The sequence below is a fragment of the Cherax quadricarinatus genome, chromosome 28, assembly GCF_038502225.1.
Source record: "Cherax quadricarinatus isolate ZL_2023a chromosome 28, ASM3850222v1, whole genome shotgun sequence".
Taxonomy (NCBI): domain Eukaryota; kingdom Metazoa; phylum Arthropoda; class Malacostraca; order Decapoda; family Parastacidae; genus Cherax; species Cherax quadricarinatus.
Genome location: NC_091319.1, coordinates 19,843,927 through 19,863,055, shown reverse-complemented (window position 1 = coordinate 19,863,055; position 19,129 = coordinate 19,843,927). Strand labels below are relative to the sequence as shown.

The window sequence follows — 19,129 nt, the reverse complement described above, 5'->3', positions numbered from 1 at the left end:
AGGCTATTGAGCCCACAAGTGTATTCTTCCAGGGAGAAATATTTATTTCATTTTCTACTTTGGGAAGTTTAAAGTGTGCGGACAGTGTCCCTCTTTTGTAACAGACGTTACTGTTAATTTTAATTGTCAGTTGAAGTTGGGTGCTTAATATTTCTTTTTACATGATGGATTCTTTAGATTTCTGGTTGAAAGCTGGAAAGGAAATGGGATTTACTGGACAAAGCCTTGATAGTTACATTACTGCTAAAATGGCTATTGAAGAGAAAAAGGAACAGGAAAGACTAGCTCGAGAGGAGAAAAGACTAGCTCGGGAAGAGAAAAAGGAACAGGAAAGACTAGCTCGAGAAGAGAAAAAGGAACAGGAAAGACTAGCTCGGGAGGATAAAATCGAACAGGAAAGGATAGCTAGAGAAGATAGAGTTCAGGCAAGAGAGGTAGCCTTCAAAATGAAGGAAATTGAGTTAGAACAATCAAGGTTGGAATTAGAAGCCAAGAAGGTAGAACTATCTAAGCAGAAAATAGATGAAGGGGTACTGGAATACCCTTCCCAAGAACCTAATATTAGGATGCCTCAAATACCACCTTTCTCAGAACAAGATGACATAGCGGCATATATTACTAGATTCGAGAGTACTGCTACTCTCTGTGACTGGCCAGTAGATTCTTGGGCTACTAGGCTTGGCTTACTACTGTCAGGTTCAGCATTAAACGTCTATTCCACTCTACCCTCTGATGTTATTTCTAGTTATAGCCTGCTGAAGAAAGCTATACTACAGGCTTTCAAAAAAACTACTCATCATTACAGGTCGGAGTTTAGACACATTAAAATAACTCCTCATCAAAATTACATGCAATTCTTAACAACACTTTTCAGATTATTTGATTCGTGGATTGATAGTGCTGAGGTTGACCACGATTTCGAATCTTTACGAGACCTGATGGTAAGAGATCAATTCCTTTCTTCTGTAAACTCTGACTTACGAATATTCATTAAAGAACGAAACGTTCATACGGCTGCGGAAATGGCACAAGCTGCTGATATATATGCGTGCGCTCATAATAACTACCCTAAAGAGCGTAGCAGATATAAGCCTGTTGTGCCTAAGCAATCTGAGGGATCCAAACCCTCCGTACCTAAGAATTCCACGGCCTTCACAGTAAAGTGTTTCAACTGTAATGAGTGGGGTCATAGAAGGCCCGACTGTCCTAGAAAAAAAGGTGAAAATGTCGGTAAATGTTTCACTGAATCAAACATAAACGCACCTTTTAGTGAAGGTACAGTCAATGGCATGAATGTATCAACCATTCTTAGAGACACTGGATGTTCCTGTATTGTTATCTCGAGTAAGCTTTTCCCTAATCTAGATTCTTCACGTTATAAGTCAACTAAATTAACTGACTATTTAGGAAGAAGCGATTCTTTTCCAACAGTCAGGTGTTTCGTTAGGTGCAAATGGTTCTCAGGATGGGTAGATGCCGTAGTTGCCCCGATAACCTCGTGTTCTGTTTTGGTTGGGAACATACAAGGGGCTGCTTTCCCATCTGAGAAGGACTGTTTGGAGTTTGGAGTTTCCAAGGAAGGGTTAGAACCTAATATCTCTGTTTCTTCACAGATAGTTCCAGATAAGATTCAGTTGGATAACCTAAATCAGAGAGCTGATGGTTACAAAACTCCGGTAACACCTTTAGTAAGTCAGTCACTTGACCTGGACAACGCAGACACCAGTGGAAAACTACGTGTGGCACAATCTATACAACAACTAGACTCGATTAACGTCCTTACCAGAGCTCAGTCTAAGGTAAAACCTATCCACCCATTAGTTCTTTCCAAAGGAAAGCCAATTGAGCTGTCTCATATAGATTTAGAGGGTCTTCAAAAGACTTGTCCTTCCTTAGAGGAATCTCGGAAGTTAGCTTTAAATGGCAAGGTGACCCAGAGAAAGAAATTTTCTTACAAGTTTGAGTTCAAACACGATCTTTTGTACAAGACTATAGTGTCTGCGGACAAGCCCAATGACGTTGGTCGAAGCCTGTTAGTCATTCCGCAGGATTGCCGTGAAACTATTTTAAAGATTTCTCATGACTTGCCAGTCTCTGGCCATTTTTCACATAGGAAGACCTATAATAAAATCAAGGACCTATATTTCTGGCCTAGCATGTCCTCTGACATCTATAAGTACTGCAGATCATGTCACGTATGTCAACTTTCCACGCAGAAGGGTAGAACTAGGAGAGTTCCTATGGTAAAGATGCCAATTTTCTCAGTCCCTTTTGCAAGGGTTGCAGTAGATATAGTTGGTCCTATCACACCTCGCTCATCAGGAGGTCATAAATATATTTTAACTATGATTGACTATGCGTCCAGCTTCCCAGAGGCGGTACCCTTAAAATCCATTACGTCCATAGAAGTCGCAGAAGCCTTATTTTCTATTTTTTCCCGTGTAGGTATACCTCGTGAAATTCTGTCGGATAAAGGGGCACAATTCACTTCAGAATTAATGGAACACGTTTATCAACTTGTGGGTGTTAAACCTCTTTTCACTACACCTTACCATCCGATGTGTAACGGAAGAGTGGAGCGACAACATGCCATCCTAAAGTCAATACTAAAAAAACTATGTATTCTTAAACCAACGGACTGGCATAGATTTTTACCATGTGCTCTTTTCGCAATGCGCGAGATTCCAAGTGATTCCCTTGGTTATTCCCCTTTTGAATTGCTTTATGGGAGACAAGCTCGTGGACCACTATCTATTTTGAATGAACTTTGGTCTAAAGATATCAAACCTGAGGTTCAAAACGGCTATCAGTTTCTTTTAGATCTAAGGGAAAGGTTGGAAGAAACCGCCGATTTGGTCGGTAAAAACCTAGAGATGTCTATGGAAACGTACAAGACCTATTTTGACCATAAAAGCTCCAAGCGTACGTTTAATGTTGGTGATGAAGTTTTAGTTCTCCTACCTGACAAATCCAACAAATTGCTAATTACCTGGCGCAGACCGTATAAAGTAGTGAAGGTCTGCAATAAGGTAGATTATATCTTGGATGTCAAGGGTAGAGAAAGAATGTATCACATCAATATTTTGAAACGGTACCATCGAAGAGAAGTTAATCTTTGCGTAAATTCCTTTGACGAAGATACTTCTTCTTTCGGCTTGGGTACAAGTGGTGATTCGTACAAATGTAGAGTTTGTATTATAGATGACGAGTCTTTTACAGAATCGAAGGAGCTACTGGACATCTTAACGCATGATCCCTCACCAAAGAAGTCAAATGTCAACATTAACTTGTCGAATAAACAAAAGTCTCAAGTAAGTGCCTTAGTAAACACATTTTCTGACGTATTCACAGAGGTACCAGGACTTACCACCACTATTGTACACAAGATTGAATTGTCGGATCATGAACCAGTAAGGCGGAAAATCTACCCTGTTCCCGTTCACTTACGGAAAACTTTTGATAATGAGGTTGACAAACTATTTAACTTAAATATCACAGAACCTTCGAAATCAGCTTTCTGTTCACCAGTTGTTATGGTTAAGAAACCCGATAATTCTTACCGACTGGCACAAGATTTTCGTTATTTGAATACTATAACTAAATGGGATGCAGAACCCATGCCAGTAATTGATCATGACTTGTATAAATTCCATGACTGCAAATTCTTCTCGGAATTAGACATCTCACAAGCATACCATCAAGTGCCATTACACCCAGACTCGAAACCATACACTGCTTTCCCTACTCATAGAGGTCTAATGCAATACCGCACAATGCCTTTCGGCTTGGTTACCGCGTGTGCCACGTATATTAGGCTTATGAGAATAGTTCTTTCTGATCTAAAGAATGTATCAGTGTATTTTGATAATATTTATATCATGACAAATGTCTGGGAAGACCATCTAAATACACTATCGCTTGTTTTGAAAAGACTAAGAACTCATGGACTTACAGTTAAACCACAAAAGTGCTTTCTTGGCTATCATAAGGTACAATACCTTGGGTTCATTATCTCTGATAACAACTTTTCACCACTTCCTAATAAGACCAAAGCTGTTTTAGAAAGTACGTTCCCTGCTACCAAAAAGTTATTAAGAAGTTTCCTTGGATCTGTAAACTTCTATAGAAATTTCGTACCAAATCTAAGTAGCTTAACTTCAGTTCTTACAGACTATTTGAAAAAGGGTGTCAAGGAACCTCTTAGTTGTTCTGAGGAAGCCAACCAAAGCTTCGAAGAAATTAAGAGTATATTTTCAAACCCCCCTGTCCTAAAATTACCAGATATTAATAAAATATTTTGTCTCCGAACAGATGCCTCCCATTCTGGACTCGGGGCTGTACTACTTCAATATTATGAGGAGACACCTTTCCCAGTATCTTTCGCCAGTAAGAAGCTTCTGCCCAGAGAAGAAAGATATTCCACTGTGGAGAAAGAATGTTATGCTTTAGTATGGGGTATAAGTAGATTTAAATACTACCTATACGGTAAACCCTTTGTGCTTGAAACAGATCACAAGCCACTGATGTACTTGGAAAACTTTAAAGGGTCAAATAGCAGACTCTTGAGATGGGCTCTGGCTATTCAGCCCTATAAGTTTAAAGTCATTTATATTTCTGGCTCTGAAAACCACTTTTCAGATTGGCTGAGCCGAGGTTGTAGTTAGTTCTTTTCCCTCTGTTCGTTGACTTATTGACTCCGTCCATAAGTTTTGGAAGGGGGTATTGTGAGGGAAAAGTAGGTGTAAGTGGGGTTAAGGTTGTTCGGGCAACCAGGAACCATTAGTTACGTCGCGTGCACCCCCCCTCCTCTCTGGCGGGCTGGGGCGAAACTAGTTCCTGGTGTCCGATTTGTTAGTTTCTACTCCTGGTAATATTGACCTTACCTGGTGTGGGTTGAAGTTTGGAGAGTCACTTCACCTCCACTCTTCTCCTAATCAGGTAGGCTGATATTCCAGGAGTATCACTGTTTGTTTCTTTATTTTGTTTGCTGGTTACCAGTAATGATTTTGGCATTTATCATTCTTTTCAATTCTTAAATGTTATATTATCATAACTATGGGTAACCAGTTTATTTTCTCTTATTTACCAGCTCTGTTCCTGGCGTGGTCTTCCAGGATAGACGCCAGATAAAGGAGCAAGACGTGTTAATAATACTTATTAACATTATTCTACTACCGGCCCTTACCTATTCTACTTGTTCTCCATCCAAGTGGTAGGAGATTCCAGAACATCGGATTACCATCTGCCCAGGATAACCTACATAAATAACATCAGAGGAACTATCCAGGGCCATACCTACTCCTGCCCAACTCAAAGAACTGAAGGCCATTTTTTTTTATTATATTAAAATTTTAAGTAAACTTCTCAAAAATCATTATTCTCATTTTTCCTAAGTTATTTCTTTATTTATTTATTTTTCCATTAATTTCTTTTGTTCAGTTGGAAGGCGTTCCACTGACATATATATATATATGTATATATATATGTATATATATATATGTATATATATATATATATATATATATATATATATATATATAAAATATAGGGAGGTACCACCTCTAGAACTGTTATGGGGACCCTCATCCTCAGAGAAAAGAATAAACTTGCTTCAGGGAAAACTCAAGATTCTCCCTGAAGCTGTTTGAGAATTTTCTCCTACCACCCCCTATATTATGTATATATATTTTATTTAAAGACAAAATACATTGACAAAACATTCACAAAAATATGATACAAAGTAAAACAACATAGGTAACTCAGAGCTACATCTCGAATACTTCGTCCAGCTCCCCTGCGGTGTGCCCAGAATGCTGCAGGCATTTCCTCTCTGGATCGCAACACTGAGTCTCTGAAAGAGGAAGCTGGTCGCCCTGTGGTCCTTGGTTTCTATGATGAGCTTTTCACCCAGCTGTTTGAGGAACTTTAGAGCACACTTGCCCCATGCTCCAAGGGTCTCCGACCCTATTGGAATGAAGTTACAGCAAGGGGGAAGGTCTTCATATTTTCGGATCTTCTGGGTCTCCCTGTGGCTGGCAGCTCCACCCCCTTCCACTACAGAGTATGGCAAGTAGGTGTCTGCCAATGTGGCAGCACAGGTGTAGTCCCAGGCAATCTGCTTTCCATCCTTCCAGGGTAGCATAGTGGCTCCATCAGGACGCTTTTGACTTCCATCAGACCTCTGTACTTGGGGTTCCCGTTGAGCTGGGCAACGGGCTGTGGCGAGGCTTCTCTTTATTATGTCATTAATCTCCTCATGTCTGGCATACTTCCCTTCTGCTGTGTGGCACACGAGACCATGGAGTCCGAATTGATCAGCTGTCGCCCTGCCGCAAATACACCTATGTTCGGTGAGGATGGGGGTGGCTAGGTGAAGAGCAACACCAATCCGAATGGCCTGTGGGTCGAGACGGGTGCCCAGGGAGGAATTGGGAACAGCTAACAGGAAATCTCCTGAGTGTGGTGCCTTCACTGCCAGGAGACGAGCTTTGTTCTTTCCTGAAGCATTGGAGAGCATTGTGTTGGCGATTTTTTCCATGATCGGTTTGTCCCAGTGGGACTGTTTGTGCTCTTTGGGAGGAGCTGGTCTACTGGAGGAGTCTGTAAGGGTGTCCCACCGAATTGCTGCTTCAGTAAACCTGGGGTCTTGAGCTCCTACCAAGTCTCTCAAGCGTTCGGGCACTATCTTCTTGACTAATGCACTGGAAGCCAAACACGAAGACAGAAAAGCAGGTAAAGCAACATGCGTTGCTTTACGCACCCCTATACCTCCCAGTCGCTCTGGGAGGGTTGCCTGATCCCATTGCTCATCCTCTAGTGACAGGTTCAGTGCCTTCTTAAAAGTTGATCTCAGGTGTGCGTCATATTCATCGAGTGTTGGGTTGTCAAAAGAGGGTGCACACCTCAAGAAGTAAGTGAGTCTTGGCATAGTAAGACACCTTGTGAGGAGATACAGAGCATCATGGGCATCAAGATCGCTTATTCTCTCCTCCATTCTCATAAGGTCATTCAATTTGTCCCTGAGGACAGTATCGATGGCCTGGTGACCCAGCGGTGCCCCCAAGAGGGTACTGTTGGACGGAGTTGTAGTTGAGATTTCCGGGAGGATTCTTCGCACAGCATTGATTATTTCCTGGTTCGCTGTGATGATTTCACACTTAGAGGGATTGAGGATGAGTCCCAAGCCTTCTCCCTGTGTTTTCACCAGTTGTAGGTCCCCCACGAGGGACTCTTCAGTACCTGCCAGAGTGCCGTCATCCAGGTACCAGATATTGAGCTCACTGCGTAGGCTGGAAGTTAGTTCTCTTACTGCCAAGCAGAAGAGAAGTGGAGCAAGTGGGTCACCCTGCTGAACACCCTCTGATGATTGAATTTCATGTTCTCCAAACAAAAGAATTGAGGGTTTGCTGTAGCCGGCTGAAATGAAGGGAAAGAGACAGGGGAACCGAACCCGAACAGCTGGCAAAACAGCATCTCTCCTCACCATATTAAAGGCATTTCTAAAATCAAGTTTGACTATGGCCTTGTCTTCTGGTAGGTCCCTGATGTAGGCCCTTGCCGCATGAGCTGCAGCTTCACTGCCTTGAGAGACCCCAAAGCCCAGTTGGTGTGGCTGGAGAAAAGTGGCAGCTTCTAGGCGAATGTTTCTCACTGCTGATTGGCAACGAGACGGCGAAGAGTGTTTCCAACTGCAATGGGTCTGATTCCCCCATCCCTCTTCTTCAAAGCACATAGTGAGGCTCCAAAAAAGAAAGGTTTAATTTCTTCTGGGATTCGCCCAGCCAGGCAATAAATATATATATATATATATATATATATATATATATATATATATATATATATATATATATATATATATATATATATATATATATATATATAATACAGTATAAAATACAGTACTAACAGCATAAAAAGTAAAGTAAAACGTGAAATACCAAAATAAGACAATAAAGTAGTCATTACAAAAATGTTTTGTTGATATTCAGTAGTAAAGTTCGACTTGCGACCATTTTGACTTACGACCAGTTTCTTGGAACCGAACTCGGTCGTAAGTCGGATGTGTGTATGTATGTATATATATATTATATATATATATATATATATATATATATATATATATATATATATATATATATATATATATATATATATACATATATATATATACACCTACCATCCGACTTACGGCCGAGTTCGGTTCCAAGAAACCGGTCGTAAGTCAAAATGGTTGTAAGTCAAACTTTACTACTGAATAACAAAACATTTTTGTAATGACTATTTTATTGTCTTATTTTGGTATTTCACGTTTTACTTTACTTTTTATGCTGTTAGTACTGTATTTTATACTGTAAGGTTTAGGAAAAACACTTTGTACAACACAAATAGTTGTTTATTTCCCAGAAATTTGGCATAAAAAACACGGTCGTAAGTCGAGTGGTCATAAGTCGAGCAGGTCATAAGTCGGATGGTAGGTGTATATGTATATATATATATACACCTACCATCCGACTTACGACCTGCTCAACTTACGACCATTTCGACTTACGACCGGTTTCTCGGAACCGAACTCGGTCGTAAGTCGGATGGTAGGTATATACAGTGGACCCCCGCATAACGATTACCTCCGAATGCGACCAATTATGTAAGTGTATTTCTGTAAGTGCGTTTGTACGTGTATGTTTGGGGGTCTGAAATGGACTAATCTACTTTACAATATTTCTTATGGGAACAAATTCGGTCAGTACTGGCACCTGAACATACTTCTGGAGTGAAAAAATATCGTTAACCGGGGGACTACTGTATATACAGTGGACCCCCGGTTAACGATTTTAATCCGTGCAAGAGGGCTCATCGTTATGCGAAATAATCGTTATGCGAATTAATTTTCCCCATAAGAAATAATGGAAATAAAATTAATCCGTGCAAGACGCCCAAAAGTATGAAAAAAAATTTTTTTTACCACATGAAATGTTAATTTTAATACACACAAACTGAAAAAGGCATGCACAATTACATGACACTTACTTTTATTGAAGATCTGGTGATGATTGATGGGATGGGAGGAGGGGAGAGCATTATCTTCTTACTGTTTAGAAGGGGAATCCCCTTCCATTAGGACTTGAGGTAGCAAGTCCTTTTCTGGGGTTACTTCCCTTCTTCTTTTAATGCCACTAGGACCAGCTTCAGAGTCACTGGACCTCTGTCGCACAACAAATCTGTCCATAGAGCTCTGTACCTCCCGTTTCTTCAAGACTTTCCTAAAATGGGCCATAACATTGTCATTGAAATAGTCACAAGCACGGCTTGCAACAGCTGTGTCAGGGTGATTTTCATCTATAAAGGTTTGCAGTTCAAACCACTCTGCACACATTTCCTTAATCTTTGAAGTAGGCACAATGGATTCCACAACTGGCATAGGCTTCTCAGGGTTAGCCCCAAACCCTTCAAAATCTTTCTTAATTTCCATACTAATTCTCACCCTTTTTACCACAGGGTTGGCACTAGAAGCTTTCTTGGGGCCCATGGTCACTTATTTTCCAGAAACACCACCGAAAACACTGTAATAATACGAAATATTCCGAGTGTATGCTTGGATGTTACCGCGGAGGCTGGCTGGTAAACAATGGGACGGCCGGCACATGTGAGGGCACATTGGACGCGTCTCGGACGAAAATCGGTATGCGGGTTTTTAATCGGTATGCGGGGCAAAAATTTTGCGATAAAAGTAATCGTTATGCGGAAAAATCGCTATGCGATGCCATCGTTATGCGGGGGTCCACTGTATATATATATACATACATATATATATATACATACATATATATATATATACATATATATATATATATATATATATTTTTTTTTTTTTTTATTATCACACCGGCCGATTCCCACCAAGGCAGGGTGGCCCGAAAAAGAAAAACTTTCACCATCATTCACTCCATCACTGTCTTGCCAGAAGGGTGCTTTACACTACAGTTTTTAAACTGCAACATTAACACCCCTCCTTCAGAGTGCAGGCACTGTACTTCCCATCTCCAGGACTCAAGTCCGGCCTGCCGGTTTCCCTGAATCCCTTCATAAATGTTACTTTGCTCACACTCCAACAGCACGTCAAGTATTAAAAACCATTTGTCTCCATTCACTCCTATCAAACACGCTCACGCATGCCTGCTGGAAGTCCAAGCCCCTCGCACACAAAACCTCCTTTACCCCCTCCCTCCAACCCTTCCTAGGCCGACCCCTACCCCGCCTTCCTTCCACTACAGACTGATACACTCTTGAAGTCATTCTGTTTCGCTCCATTCTCTCTACATGTCCGAACCACCTCAACAACCCTTCCTCAGCCCTCTGGACAACAGTTTTGGTAATCCCGCACCTCCTCCTAACTTCCAAACTACGAATTCTCTGCATTATATTCACACCACACATTGCCCTCAGACATGACATCTCCACTGCCTCCAGCCTTCTCCTCGCTGCAACATTCATCACCCACGCTTCACACCCATATAAGAGCGTTGGTAAAACTATACTCTCATACATTCCCCTCTTTGCCTCCAAGGACAAAGTTCTTTGTCTCCACAGACTCCTAAGTGCAAAACTCACTCTTTTTCCCTCATCAATTCTATGATTCACCTCATCTTTCATAGACCCATCCGCTGACACGTCCACTCCCAAATATCTGAATACGTTCACCTCCTCCATACTCTCTCCCTCCAATCTGATATTCAATCTTTCATCACCTAATCTTTTTGTTATCCTCATAACCTTACTCTTTCCTGTATTCACCTTTAATTTTCTTCTTTTGCACACCCTACCAAATTCATCCACCAATCTCTGCAACTTCTCTTCAGAATCTCCCAAGAGCACAGTGTCATCAGCAAAGAGCAGCTGTGACAACTCCCACTTTGTGTGTGATTCTTTATCTTTTAACTCCACGCCTCTTGCCAAGACCCTCGCATTTACTTCTCTTACAACCCCATCTATAAATATATTAAACAACCACGGTGACATCACACATCCTTGTCTAAGGCCTACTTTTACTGGGAAAAAATTTCCCTCTTTCCTACATACTCTAACTTGGGCCTCACTATCCTCGTAAAAACTCTTCACTGCTTTCAGTAACCTACCTCCTACACCATACACTTGCAACATCTGCCACATTGCCCCCCTATCCACCCTGTCATACGCCTTTTCCAAATCCATAAATGCCACAAAGACCTCTTTAGCCTTATCTAAATACTGTTCACTTATATGTTTCACTGTAAACACCTGGTCCACACACCCCCTACCTTTCCTAAAGCCTCCTTGTTCATCTGCTATCCTACTCTCCGTCTTACTCTTAATTCTTTCAATTATAACTCTACCATACACTTTACCAGGTACACTCAACAGACTTATCCCCCTATAATTTTTGCACTCTCTTTTATCCCCTTTGCCTTTATACAAAGGAACTATGCATGCTCTCTGCCAATCCCTAGGTACCTTACCCTCTTCCATACATTTATTAAATAATTGCACCAACCACTCCAAAACTATATCCCCACCTGCTTTTAACATTTCTATCTTTATCCCATCAATCCCGGCTGCCTTACCCCCTTTCATTTTACCTACTGCCTCACGAACTTCCCCCACACTCACAACTGGCTCTTCCTCACTCCTACAAGATGTTATTCCTCCTTGCCCTATACACGAAATCACAGCTTCCCTATCTTCATCAACATTTAACAATTCCTCAAAATATTCCTTCCATCTTCCCAATACCTCTAACTCTCCATTTAATAACTCTCCTCTCCTAGTTTTAACTGACAAATCCATTTGTTCTCTAGGCTTTCTTAACTTGTTAATCTCACTCCAAAACTTTTTCTTATTTTCAACAAAATTTGTTGATAACATCTCACCCACTCTCTCATTTGCTCTCTTTTTACATTGCTTCACCACTCTCTTAACTTCTCTCTTTTTCTCCATATACTCTTCCCTCCTTGCATCACTTCTACTTTGTAAAAACTTCTCATATGCTAACTTTTTCTCCCTTACTACTCTCTTTACATCATCATTCCACCAATCGCTCCTCTTCCCTCCTGCACCCACTTTCCTGTAACCACAAACTTCTGCTGAACACTCTAACACTACATTTTTAAACCTACCCCATACCTCTTCGACCCCATTGCCTATGCTCTCATTAGCCCATATATATATATATATATATATATACTATATATTTATATACAGTGGACCCCCGGTTAACGATATTTTTCACTCCAGAAGTATGTTCAGGTGCCAGTACTGACTGAATTTGTTCCCATAAGGAATATTGTGAAGTAGATTAGTCCATTTCAAACCCCCAAACATACACGTACAAACGCACTTACATAAATACACTTACATAATTGGTCGCATTCGGAGATGATCGTTATGCGGGGGTCCACTGTATATATATATATATATATATATATATATATATATATATATCTATATATATATATATATATATATATATATTTTCAACAAGTCGGCCGTCTCCCACCGAGGCAGGGTGACCCAAAAAAGAAAGAAAATCCCCAAAAAAGAAAATACTTTCATCACCATTCAGCACTTTCACCACACACAAATTATCACTGCTTTTGCAGAGGTGCTCAGAATACAACAGTTTAGAAGCATATACGTATAAAGATACACAACATATCCCTCCAAACTGCCAATATCCCAAACCCCTCCTTTAAAGTGCAGGCATTGTACTTCCCATTTCCAGGACTCAAGTCCGACTATATGAAAATAACCGGTTTCCCTGAATCCCTTCACTAAATATTACCCTGCTCACACTCCAACAGATCGTCAGGTCCCAAGTATCATTCGTCTCCATTCACTCCTATCTAACACGCCCACGCACGCCTGCTGGAAGTCCAAGCCCCTCGCCCACAAAACCTCCTTTACCCCCTCTTTCCAACCCTTTCGAGGACGACCCCTACCCCTCTTTCCGTCCCCTATAGATTTATATGCTTTCCATGTCATTCTACTTTGATCCATTCTCTCTAAATGACCAAACCACCTCAACAACCCCTCTTCTGCCCTCTGACTAATGCTTTTATTAACTCCACACCTTCTCCTAATTTCCACACTCCGAATTTTCTGCATAATATTTACACCACACATTGCCCTTAAACAGGACATCTCCACTGCCTCCAACCGTCTCCTTGCTGCTGCATTTACCACCCAAGCTTCACATCCATATAAGAGTGTTGGTACTACTATACTTTCATACATTCCCTTCTTTGCCTCCATAGATAACGTTTTTTGACTCCACATATACCTCAACGCACCACTCACCTTTTTTCCCTCATCAATTCTATGATTAACCTCATCCTTCATAAATCCATCCGCCGACACGTCAACTCCCAAGTATCTGAAAACATTCACTTCTTCCATACTCCTCCTCCCCAATTTGATATCCAATTTTTCTTTATCTAAATCATTTGATACCCTCATCACCTTACTCTTTTCTATGTTCACTTTCAACTTTCTACCTTTACACACATTCTCAAACTCATCCACTAACCTTTGCAATTTTTCTTTAGAATCTCCCATAAGCACAGTATCATCTGCAAAAAGTAACTGTGTCAATTCCCATTTTGAATTTGATTCCCCATAATTTAATCCCACCCCTCTCCCGAACACCCTAGCATTTACTTCTTTTACAACCCCATCTATAAATATATTAAACAACCATGGTGACATTACACATCCCTGTCTAAGACCTACTTTTACCGGGAAGTATTCTCCCTCTCTTCTACACACCCTAACCTGGGCCTCACTATCCTCATAAAAGCTCTTTACAGCATTTAGTAACTTACCACCTATTCCATAAACTTGCAACATCTGCCACATTGCTCCTCTATCCACTCTATCATATGCCTTTTCTAAATCCATAAATGCAATAAAAACTTCCCTACTTTTATCTAAATACTGTTCACATATATGCTTCAATGTAAACACTTGATCTACACATCCCCTACCCACTCTGAAGCCTCCTTGCTCATCCGCAATTCTACATTCTGTCTTACCTCTAATTCTTTCAATTATAACTCTACCGTATACTTTTCCTGGTATACCCAGTAAACTTATTCCTCTATAATTTTTACAATCTCTTTTGTCCCCTTTCCCTTTATATAAAGGGACTATACATGCTCTCTGCCAATCCCTAGGTACCTTCCCCTCTTTCATACATTTATTAAACAAAAGTACCAACCACTCCAACACTATATCCCCCCTGCTTTTAACATTTCTGTCATGATCCCATCAGTTCCAGCTGCTTTACCCCCTTTCATTCTACGTAATGCCTCACGTACCTCCACCACACTTACATTACGCTCTTCTTCACTCCTAAAAGATGGTATACCTCCCTGGCCAGTGCATGAAATTACCGCCTCCCTTTCTTCCTCAACATTTAAAAGTTCCTCAAAATATTCTCGCCATCTACCTAATACCTCCCTCTCCCCATCTACTAACTCCCCTACTCTGTTTTTAATGGACAAATCCATACTTTCCCTAGGCTTTCTTAACTTGTTTAACTCACTCCAAAATTTTTTCTTATTTTCATTAAAATTTCTTGACAGTGCCTCTCCCACTCTTTCATCTGCTCTCCTTCTGCACTCTCTCACCACTCTCTTCACCTTTCTTTTACTCTCCATATACTCTGCTCTTCTTATAACACTTCTGCTTTGTAAAAACCTCTCGTAAGCTACCTTTTTCTCTTTTATCATACCCTTTACTTCATCATTCCACCAATCACTCCTCTTTCCTCCTGCCCCCACCCTCCTATAACCACAAACTTCTGCCCCACATTCTAATACTGCATTTTTAAAACTATTCCAACCCTCTTCAACCCCCCCATTACTCATCTTTGCACTAGCCCACCTTTCTGCCAATAGTCGTTTATATCTCGCCTGAACTTCCTCCTCCCTTAGTTTATACACTTTCACCTCCCTCTTACTTGTTGTTGCCACCTTCCTCTTTTCCCATCTACCTCTTACTCTAACTGTAGCTACAACTAAATAATGATCTGACATATCAGTTGCCCCTCTATAAACATGTACATCCTGGAGCCTACCCATCAACCTTTTATCCACCAATACATAATCTAACAAACTACTTTCATTACGTGCTACATCATACCTTGTATATTTATTTATCCTCTTTTTCATAAAATATGTATTACTTATTACCAAATTTCTTTCTACACATAGCTCAATTAAAGGCTCCCCATTTACATTTACCCCTGGCACCCCAAATTTACCTACTACTCCCTCCGTAACATTTTTACCCACTTTAGCATTGAAATCCCCAACCACCATTTCTCTCACACTTGATTCAAAACTCCCCACGCATTCACTCAACATTTCCCAGAATCTCTCTCTCTCCTCTACACTTCTTTCTTCTCCAGGTGCATACACGCTTACTATAACCCACTTTTCACATCCAATCTTTATTTTACTCCACATAATCCTTGAATTTATGCATTTGTAGTCCCTCTTTTCCTGCCATAGCTTATCCTTCAACATTATTGCTACTCCTTCTTTAGCTCTAACTCTATTTGAAACCCCTGACCTAATCCCATTTATTCCTCTCCATTGAAACTCTCCCACCCCCTTCAGCTTTGTTTCACTTAAAGCCAGGACATCCAGTTTCTTCTCATTCATAACATCCACAATCATCTCTTTCTTATCATTTGCACAACATCCACGCACATTCAGACTTCCCACTTTGACAATTTTCTTCTTCTTATTCTTTTTAGTAATCTTTACAGGAAAAGGGGTTACTAGCCCATTGTTCCCGGCATTTTAGTTGACTTTTACAACACGCATGGCTTACGGAGGAAAGATTCTTATATGTATATATATATTTATTTATTTATTTATTTAGAAATTTTAGCATACATACAGAGGTACAAAAAAAATACAGGTAAGAGCAGCATGCCAAAGCCACTTATATGCATAGCATTACGGGCTGGCTTAAAATTAACTTAAGATTAACTAAGCAATGATGAAATCAGTGATAAGACATTATTGTAAACAGATAACTATAAAGCACAAATGAGTATTACAAAGACAGGTCATATGGTTGCATGCATTGCTGTTCATTCAGTTGAATGGAGTATTCTGTTAGGTAGTGTATTTAAAAAAATAACAAAGTTAGATTGGGTCCTAGGTTTAACATTTATGTGATATAATTGTGAGTAACATTTTGGATATACAATTTATAAGGTTCAGTTATTCAGTATTTATTTGGTTTTGAGAGAGTAAGTGAACTTTGAGAAGAGACTTGAATTTATAAACAGGTAGTGTTTCTTTTATATTTACAGGTAATGAATTCCAGATTTTAGGGCCTTTTATGTGCATTGAGTTTTTGCATAGCGTGAGATGGACACGAGGAACATTAAAGAGTGATCTGTGCCTTGTGTTATGGTCATGTGTTCTGTTGAGGTTGGCAAGATGTTTGAGGGGAGGGTTAATATCAGAGTTAAGTGTTCTATGTATGTAATAGGTGCAATAATAAGTATGGATGTTTTGTATGGTGAGTAGGTTGAGTGTTTTGAATATTGGTGGAGTGTGTTGCCTGTAGTGAGAATTTGTTATCATTCTAACTGCAGCCTTTTGTTGGGTAATTAGTGGTCTGAGATGGTTAATTGGTGTTGAGCCCCATGCACAAATTCCATAGGTGAGATAGGGGTAAATAAGAGAGTGATAAAGGGCCAGGAGGGCTGACTGTGGAACATAGTACCGTATCTTCGATAGTATGAATACAGTCTTGGAAATTTTCTTAGAAATTTGTTGTATATGTGTATGAAATTTGAGTCTATTATCGAGGTGGATTCCTAAGAATTTTCCCTCTGTTAGCTTTGTGATAGGTGATCCGTTTATCGGTATGTTAAGAGGTACATCTGTAGCTCTGTTACCAAACTGAATGAAGTAGGTTTTGTCAATGTTTAGTGTAAGTTTGTTAGTCCTCATCCAGGTAGATATTTTCTGTAATTCGGTGTTTACAGTATTGGCTAGCGTGACTGGGCTCGGGTGAGAGAAGACGTATGTAGTGTCATCTGCAAAAAGTGTGGGTTTGAGTAATTGCGAAGCATTTGGTAGGTCATTTATGTATAGGAGAAAGAGAAGAGGGCCAAGGACACTTCCCTGTGGGACACCAACTGTAATTGGTTGTGCGGAAGAGCTTGCCCCATTTGCGTACACATATTGGCTTCTGTTGCTGAGGTAAGACTTGAGGTAGTTGAGGGAGTGCCCTCTAATACCATAGTGTGACAATTTTACGTGGAGCAAGTCATGGTCAACTGTATCAAAAACTTTACGTAAGTCAATGAAGATCCCCAGTGGGACTTCTTTTTTCTCTATTGCAGTGTATATATGTTCTAGCATGTGTATAATAGCATCATTAGTATTTTTATTAGGCCTGAATCCAAATTGGCAGGGGTTGAGAATGTTTTGGGAGATGAGGTAGGAGTAGATTCGTTTATGAATTAATTTTTCCAAGATTTTTGAGAGAGGGTGTAAGTTGGATATTGGCCTATAGTTATTCAACTCTGTTTGGTCTCCTCCTTTATGGATCGGGGTGACCCTTGCTATTTTGGGAACTGTAGGGAAGGTGGAGGATTCAATGGATTTGTTAAAGAGTGTTGCAATGATTGGTGATAGTACTTGTGACGCTTTTTTGTATATAAAGGGTGGTAAGGTATTTAAATCTCCTGCCTTGTTTTTCAGTGCGTTGATAATAAGGGAGACTTCGTATGGGTTAGTCGGAGCTAGGAACTCGCAGTGGTTGAGAAAGTGGTGGAGGCATTGGTGGAGGCAGTGGTGGAGTCTGTGGTATTTAATAACATACATGTTATTAAAGCATAACATGTATATATTTAGTACAATTTACGACGTTTTCATGTATTTTATGATTGTTCATGGCTCAACAAGTTAAGGAAGCAGTATTGTATTATATTTCCCTACAATATATTGGGGCACCAAACATTCACGGTTTTTCAACATTCGCGAGGCTTTTGGTCCCCTAACCCTCGTGAATGTTGAGGGAGACCTGTATAAATGTTGAAGTCCTTCTCAAGTGTATATAAACATTATCTCCAGTATCCTCACATATTAGCACTGATGATGCAAAGGATATGAAAACACTGCATGTATTGACTGGTATGCAGGAAGCAACTAATTTAGTCACATTATGTACTTAGTTTTCCTGTGACTCCTGTGGTGATAAACAATTTGTATATAAACAGTATATATGTATGTACTGTAGTGACCCTATGCACTTCAATCACAAGCATTTATCATGGCGATGCCTTCATTTTCTCTTTTCATTACTGTACTTTCTACTCTTTATTATCAGAACTCACTAACATACTCAAGAACTGTATAAATACCCCTAGCATAAGTGAATAATTGTTAAAAGCACAAGAATGTGTAGTTACAATGAAATTATCAGATACTTGCCTTCTTGTACAAGCTTTTAGCTATTTAAAGCTATATTTATAACGGAGTCATGAATGATGAACTGCCACAATTCTTCAACCATTATGAAGTGAAAACATCCTTGAAGATCGCATCTTAATTTACAGTCTACTATAATTATCTAAAGACTCTAGGGAAAACAAGTGCCACATAATGAAACCTTCTTATTTAAAAGTAATATAAAACTTCATATGGCAAAATGATTCTTGGGATCCATCCAGCAAAAGGGGGTAAAAACAAAACAAAATTACTGGAGGAAAGAAAGGGAAATGGTGAGAAAGGAAAGATTACCGCAACAAACTTCCATGAAAATTCATAAAATAATTAAGTTGAAAAGAGAATACTATAAGACTACAATTATTAATACACTAAATTAAAACTGGTATAATTCTGATATTTCAGTATATTTACCAGTTTTAATGGCATCTTCAACCTGTGAAGAGTCATTGTTGCTGAGGAAAAGCTTCACAGTAGTCTTGGTGAAGATGCTTTCTTTGGGAGGTAAACTATTTGTATTTCCTTGGATAGAAAGGACCTCACAATTCTGAGCATCTGCTTTGCTCCCTCCCCAGCTATTAAGTGTGGTTTTTATACTACATCGTAGCTGAAAAAGA

The 19,129-nt window shown here is 39.9% G+C and overlaps 1 protein-coding gene across 1 annotated transcript in view; it reads right to left on the bottom strand.

Annotated features, from left to right (window-relative positions):
• Gclm (Glutamate-cysteine ligase modifier subunit) overlaps window positions 1-19,129 on the bottom strand; it is a 79,518-nt gene extending 60,389 nt beyond the window's left edge. Inside the window, exon 1 of the mRNA XM_070089447.1 lies at window positions 18,927-19,129. The gene's annotated coding sequence lies outside the window, so the exon portion shown is untranslated. The remainder of the gene's footprint in view (window positions 1-18,926) is intronic.